The sequence below is a fragment of the Sus scrofa genome, chromosome 1 (assembly GCF_054392235.1).
Source record: "Sus scrofa isolate SSC_HxYL_T2T_F1_AM1 chromosome 1, Sscrofa_HxYL_maternal_Yorkshire_Landrace_v2.0, whole genome shotgun sequence".
In the NCBI taxonomy this organism is placed as follows: domain Eukaryota; kingdom Metazoa; phylum Chordata; class Mammalia; order Artiodactyla; family Suidae; genus Sus; species Sus scrofa.
In genome coordinates, this window is record NC_139383.1 from 34409254 (window position 1) to 34417390 (window position 8137).

At 36.8% G+C, this 8137-nt stretch overlaps 1 pseudogene; it reads left to right on the top strand.

Moving 5' to 3' along the window:
• The first annotated feature begins 236 nt into the window (after positions 1–236).
• LOC100157252 (nucleoside diphosphate kinase B pseudogene) lies at positions 237–4677 on the top strand (annotated as a pseudogene).
• Positions 4678–8137: the final 3460 nt, after the last annotated feature.

An 8137-nucleotide genomic window follows, 5' to 3' on the forward strand; every position in this document is an offset into this window, starting at 1 on the left:
CTAACATTTTATTGGGAAGTATAATGCCAGGGGAATCATGAACACTGGGAAAATGGAGTAGAGCTACTCTTCCTTTAAAAGAAGGGAGAAGAGAGAAAAAGTTATCTATTCACTCCCATCCCACTTTGATCAAAGTTCATCTTTTAGGAATCGGCCCCTCACACTTCTGAGCTTCACATGTTTGGTGCTTAGAAAAATGGAAAGCTGCTGCCTATGTCTTAAAAACCAGTGGCAACATGGAATATAGAAACGGGAGGCAAGAGGGAAGTCATACCCAGACAGTAAAGGGGGATCAGCAGCAGGCACAGTGGGGGTGTCAATCGAAAGCAGGAGCAGCTGTCATAGCAGTGACCTGGCTCCAGGCCATGGGATACAGCAAGCCGCTACTATAGGCAGAAAGCACAACATGAGCACAGACCTGGGGTGGTGTATAAATTGAAGCCAATACACAATGAAGACGATGAGGGACAGAGGAAGGAGCAGAAAATGTGGTAAGAGAAAAGTCCAAGGTGATAGGGTCAGATCATTTAAGCCTTTTTACAGACATTTGTTTCACCCGGAGTGAAAAGGGCAGCTATTCCTATATTGCATTTTTAAAAGATGTCTCCAGTTGCTGTGTTGAAAATAGACTGTCAGTTGGCTGGCTACTGCAGAAACCCAGAACTTGTAATGGTGACTTGAACTGGAGGAGTAGCTGGGGTGGAGAGAAATGATAGATTCTGGACACATTTTAAAGGCAGAACACACTGAATTTCCTTGCTTCACACTTTTTATAAAATCAAATTTCCAGTGGATAAGAAAGCTAACTTTCAAGACTATTAAAAGTGAAATCATAAAGCATTAAAAAAAAAATACAGTTAAAGATAGGGAAGATTTAACATTCCAAAATTCAAAATCCACAAACAGTATCTACATTAAAATAAATGAACAGATATCAGAGAAGTAGAAAATATGTGTAACATATAAGAGATATAAATTTAGTAAGTAGCATAGATAAAATACCCTTATAAATTCAACAAAAAATGGCAAACAATTCAACAAAAAAAGTGCACAAAGAATATACAGAGGATATTCACAAAAAGGAAATGTAAATGGCAACATATATACAAAAAGACATTCAACCTTGTAAATTAGTAGGAAAACACAAATTAAAACAACAATGAAATGCCAATTTTCATTTATCCCAATGGCAAAAGAAATAAACTGAAACATTCAAAAGACTGGACAAAAATCCTATTATGTCCACGGATGTGTATAACTGACCAATACATTGAAAAGCATAAATTGACAAAATGCATTAAAATGTAAAATGTTTATCCTCTCAACCCAACAAGTCTGCCCGATATCTATCCTAGAGAAATAATCTCATATCATTATAAAAAGGGTATGCAGAGTTCCCATCGTGGTGCAGTGGAAACGAATCTGACTAAGAGCCATGAGGTTGCGGGTTCGATCTGTGGCCTCCATCAGTGGGTTAAGGATCTGGTGTTGCCATGAGCTGAGGTGTAGGTCGCAGACGCAGCTTGGATCTGGCATTGCTGTGGCTATGGTGTAGGATGGCAGCTACAGCTCCAATTGGACCCCTAGCCTGGGAATCTCCATATGCTGTGGGTGCAGCCCTAAAAAAAAATAAAATAAAAAGTAAAAACAGTATGCAAGATTTTCATTGTATTATTGAAAAATCAGAAGTTTCTCAAATTTCCACCAACAGAGGGCTAGATAAACCAGTGAAGCACACATAGCAGGTAAAAAAAAAAAAAAAAAAAAATGAACTATATCCACAAGTCCTGACATGAAAAGACATCCATATAAAATTTACCAAAAAAGAAGTTGTGTGAACACATAATATGCGTGTGGCAGAAGGGTATGATGACTATCTGAATAGAAGTTTTCTGATTCCCCACAGTTGCAAGGTTAGACAGAGAAAAATGAAGTGATTATTAAGTATTTAAAACATTAGAATAGCATATTTTAACAGCTCAATTTTAAAATTAGTTCTTGGGAATACACTTGACCAAAGAGGTGAAATATGTATATGCTGAGAACTATAAAACATTAATCAAGGAAATTAAAGAAGATGTAAAGAAAGGGAAAGATATTCCTTGATCCTGGGTTGGAAAAATTAATATTGTAAAAATGGCCATACTACCCAGAGCAATCTACACATTCAATGCAATCCCTATCAATTTACACGTGGCATTTTTCACAGAACTAGAACAAACAATCCAAAAATCTATATGGAACCACAAAAGACCCAGGATTGCCAAAGCAATTCGGAGGAACAAAAACCAAGCAGGAGGCATCTCTCTCCCAGACTTCAGGCAATATTACAAAGCCACAGTCATCAAGACAGTGTGGTACTGGTACCAAAACAGACAGACAGACCAATGGAACAGAATAGAGAACCCAGAAATAAACCCAGACACCTTTGGTCAATTAATAATTGACAAGGGAGGCAAGACTATAAAGTGGGAAAAAGGCAGTCTTTTCAGCAAGTATTGCTGGGAAACCTGGACAGCTGCATGCAAACCAATGAAACTAGAACACACCCTCATACCACGCACCAAAATAAACTCAAAATGGCTGAAAGACCTAAATATAAGACAAGACACCATCAAACTCCTGGAAGAGAACACAGGCAAAACAGTCTCTGACATCAGCCTTACAAATGTTTTCTCAGGTCAGTCTCCCAGAGCAACAGAAATAAAAGCAAAAATAAACCAGTGGGACCTCATCAAACTGACAAGCTTTTGCACAGCAAAGGGAACCATAAATTCTACAAACTTACCCCCAAAAGTCATTTGAAAGTTTATTTATTTGCATTTCCTATATTTGTATTTAATTTTGTTATGAATTTTTAATTTAAATTCTGTTTTAGTCTTTCTGATTGAAGGTGGCAAACACTGACTAAAAAGAATTTAAAACTTACTATTTAAATTCTCAAAACTAAATACATGTAAAGAAATCTAAATAAACTTTTAAATGATACATTTTGTAAGTTTGTAATACTTTGATATTGCTAAGGCTTAAAACTGTGTGTGTATATATGTATGTGTTTGTATGCATATATCCTAGACATATAAAAGATAAAATCAAATTCTTCTAATAGGCATTAAAAAAAGAAAAAAGCAAGACATCAGAAATAGAGATACAGACCATGATTCTTAAAAAAAGAATCAGATATTAAGTATACCAGTTCCTCTCAAAATTAATCAATACCAGAGTTCCTGTTGTGACTCAGCAGAAACAAATAAGAGTAGTATCCATGAGGACACAGGTTCAATCCCTGGCCTTGCTCGGTGGGTTAAGGATCCGGCGTTGCCGTGAGCTGTGGTGTAGGTCTCAGTCACAGCTTGACTCTGGCATTGCTGTGGCTGTGGTGTAGGCTGGCAGCTGCAGCTCCAATTCGACCCCCAGTCTGGAAACCTCCATATGCCACAGGTGTGGCCCTAAAAAGACAACAAAAAAAGTTAATCAATACCAATTAAAATTCTAGAATTATTTATAACATCTAACAAGGTGACTCATTAAAGAAAAAAATATTCTGATACATGTTAGAGATGGTAAGTAAGACTTTGTCAAGAGGGAATATTTGAATGGGGGGTTTGCAACAGGGTAAAGAGATCAGGCTCAGCTCCAGATACAAGAAAAATAAGTAGATTTATAGGCAACAAAGAGGTCAAGTTGGGAGGGATGGGAGTCAGTGGTAAAAAAAAAAAATTCATTCCCAAGAGCAAGGGTAGGGAGATTCTGCTAAACAGACTTAACAGGATTCTTGCAGAAGACAGGTCAGGGCAATGAGATAGGGAGGGCGGAGAGTGCTAGGGGATGAGTGCTTTGATCAGACATCAAGAGTAGGGTTAGTGGAATTCTTGCTAAAACTAGACTCTACAAAAATGGTGTCTGAAGCCCAAGCTCCAGGCCTAGTCCAGAAGATGGCTTAGAAGAACCTGACAACAGTTTGATCAAGGAGAGTGTCTTTGTTACCCTAAAGTTCTTTTTGGGGAAAAAAAAAATGGCTACAGTTAGCCAAAACAAAATTTTGATTAAAAAAAATAAAAGATTGCAAGTCTCGGTTCTGGCACTGAAGTACCAGAGTCATCCACACCCCACCAGCATCCTGGACCTTAGCCAACATCCAGTGCACCTTCATGGCGATCGTGTAGGGCGCACTGAGGCCTGGTAGGCAAGATCATCAAGGTCTTCGAGCAAGAGGGATTCTGTATGGTGGCCATGACATTCCTTTGGCTCTCTGAAGAATATCGGGAGCAGCAATATATTGACCTGAAAGATTGCTCATTCTTCCCAGGGATGGAGAAGTACATGAACTCAAGCCCAATTGTGGCCATAGTCTGTGAGGGCCTGGATGTGGTGAAGTCAGAGATCCTGATACTTAGAAAACAATCCAGCAGATTCTAAGCTGGGCACCATTCTCAGGACTTCTCCATTCAAGTTAGCAGGAATATCATTTGTGGTAGTGATTCTGTAAAAAGTCCTGAAAAAGAAACCAGCCTTTGGTTTAAGCTGGAAGAACTGGTTGACTGCATGTCTTGTGCTTATGACTGGATTCATGAAAAAGAGGTTGACAAAGCAGCAGTCTCCTTGGGCACCACTGGATGTATTCCTGGATACAACTCTTCTGACTTGGATGCAGTAGGACTAATCATTCTTTTCTAAAGCGTGTTTGCCAATAAAAACTTTAGAATTTTTTTTTTTTGGAGATACCTTAGAAATCTATACATAGAACTTCCATATGACCCCACAATCCCACTCTTGGGCATATATCCGGACAAAACTCTACTTAAAAGAGACACGTGCACCCGCATGTTCATTGCAGCACTATTCACAATAGCCAGGACATGGAAACAACCCAAATGTCCATCAACAGATGACTGGATTAGGAAGATGTGGTATATATACACAATGGAATACTACTCAGCCATAAAAAAGAATGACATAATGCCATTTGCAGCAACATGGATGGAACTAGAGACTCTCATACTGAGTGAAATGAACCAGAAAGACAAAGACAAATACCATATGATATCACTTATAACTGGAATCTAATATCCAGCACAAATGAACATCTCCACAAAAAAGAAAATCATGGACTTGAAAAACAGACTTGTGGCTGCCTGATGGGAGAGGGAGGGAGTGGGAGGGATTGGGAGCTTGGGCTTGTCAGACACAACTTAGAATAGATTTACAAGGAGATCCTGCTGAGTAGCATGGAGAACTATGTCTAGATACTCATGTTGCAACAGAACAAAGGGTGGGGAAAAAAAAATGTAATGTATACATGTAAGGATAACTTGATCCCCTTGCTGTACAGTGGGAAAATAAAATAAAATAAAATAAAATGAAATGATGAAAAACTTTAGAAATTAGAGAAAAAAATTTTAAAAGGCAGAACCAGGGAAGACATTAACACTTCAGCAACAGGGAAATAGATAAATTTAAGCATTTATATTTAGATTTATAAATATTTATGAAGATGAATTACTTAGGAAAGGATGGCACCGTGACCACTGACTATCAATTGAGAAAAAAATGAAATTAGGTTTGGTTATGACTGCATAACTTACATAAAAATAAACACAATATGGATTCAAATTCTAATAATACAAAGGCACTTCAAAAGTGTAAATGAAAATATCAAAGGATTTGAAAGTTCTTCTTAAACAAATCACAAAGCTCAGAACTGCAAGAGAAAAATTAGTTAAATTGACCTCATAAAAATATTAAGGTTTTCATGTGAAAAGAAACCACATGAAAAGTTAAATTACAGGTGAAAGACTATGAGAAAACTTTTTCAAAATATTTATGGGTACCTGGTTTATGTACATTGATTTTTAAAATGTTTCTATGAACTACTAACAAAAAAGCAAACCACCTGATATAAAAGTAGGCAAAGAATGTCAACAAATAATTCATAACAACAGAGATTGAATCTTTTTAGAAAGATACAAAAACTGTTCAACTAGTTACCTCAGAAATGAAAACAATAATAAAATTTGTTTCCATTCTGATAGGTGAAATAAGTTGATCAAAAAATTAAAGATTATTCCACCTATTGCTAGTGAAAATAACAGGAAAACCGACTTTCTCATACTCCGTGGACATAAATTCTTATGCTTTTGATGAACATTTTGACAGAATCCACATATTTGAAACATACATTGCCTATGACCCAATTACTCCATTTGTGAAAACATATGTTTCATAAACAGAGTCTGTTTTACCTCAGCATGTGTTTCTCTAATGTGAATTACTCATACTTAATTCATAAGCAAGAAAGTAGATGCAAAAACACAGAAGCTGTGTAGATTTTTACATTATTTTTTTCCCCAGGCAAAGGATGCAGAGAAAGCAAGAGTGGAAATACAACCTTAAGCAGCAAAGGAAAAGGCCCACGGCTGGGCTGCTGCAGTGGTATCAGGACTCCATTCAGCTTTATTTTAGAAAATTAAAAAATCAAAAATCAGTGACTGTCATATGCACACTATTGTATATATGGAATGGATGGTCAACAGGGACCTGCTGTATAGCACAGCAAACTCTATCAATAGTCTGTGGTAACCTACATGGGAAAAGAATCTGAAAAGAATGGATATGTGTAAATGTATAACTGAATCACTTTGTCATACAGCAGAAATTTTCACACCATTGTAAATCAACTATACTTCAATAAAACTTAAAAATGGAAGAAAAAATCAGTGTGTGAGCTCAGGGCTCTACTATAATGGTTCACTTTCATCTTGGGCAGTTTGTGCTGCCACCTTCATGGCATCCACCCAACTGACAGCTCCACTTCATCTGTCCTCTTTCAGCACCACCAGGCCTTCTTCTATCAGCTTTTCATTTGGTGATTTTGTACATTTTTAATCTCCACTATGACAATCCCCAGGCACACAAAGCTCTCTTGCCCAAATCTCTCCCAAGTATCAATTTGGTTTTGTGGTGCTCTAATTTTATGGGCACAGGTATTGAGTGATCTGCCACAACTCTAGTTTATGTCCTAATATTTTAATTGCACTATTTTGAAGAACATGAGGTTTTGGAGGACTCATACATAGCATTAGGAAGAAAGCCTATACTTGCACAAGTGAGCAACGAAAATATGGGTACAAGAATGATCACTGCAGGAGTGACTACAACGGTACATAATCAGAAACGTAAAGTCTATTCATAGAGAATGGCTAGATAAATTATGATCTATCTTTTCTACACACTCCCATGCCATTATCAAAAGGAGACATGGAAATTTCACCAATACACTGTTAAAAAGTCACTAAGCAATATGTATATTTACATTAAAATCGGGAATATAAAACTGTATATATAGGTACCAAATTGTTCTCAATGGTTACAAATAAGGATGCAAATGTTATTAATGGGGACTTTTCAATTTTAGTCAGTATGTTTCTATACAATTTAAAGCTTTTAAAAAACAACATGCATAAATTCATGGATCATTTTTGTACAGATTTTAATAGCCTACTTTAAATTAAAACACCGAAAATCTACCTGAAAATTTTCAACTCTTAGAAGAAAGGAGAATAGAAAAAGAAAAAAAGATAAAAAAGACAAATAGCATTTATTGTTAAATTTCAAATGTTTATTATCTCAAAAATCATAAGTAAAATAAAAATATAAGCATAAATTTGAAAAATATATGCAACAGAAATAACTGATCCAGGTCATTATCTTCATTAACTTAGGAGTACATCAAAAAATATGTGTAATTTTCTGAAAACAAAGATACCCAGCTCCACCCCTAGACATTCCAATTCAATCCAGCAAAGAGGAATAGGGAAGTTGGCTAGAATAACGTGGTGCTGTAGAGCCATACGTCCATAGCAGTGTGCAAAGAGGGATGGATGGTTAGGGTTTGAAGGCGAGCAATGTTATCACCTAATTCAGAATCAATTAAAAGAAAGGCAAAGAGGTCAAACAGAAGAGTAATGGAAAATCAGTATAACATGATAGTACTCTTGGAGAACATAGCTTAACTGCGGAGTCACAAGTTCACAAGTCCCAACCCAGAGTTAGATACTTATCGGCCTACTCACAGCTAACTCTAGGAAGCAACAAGCACCCCCACGGAGCCCACTCACATTAAACTTTTGTTATGGGG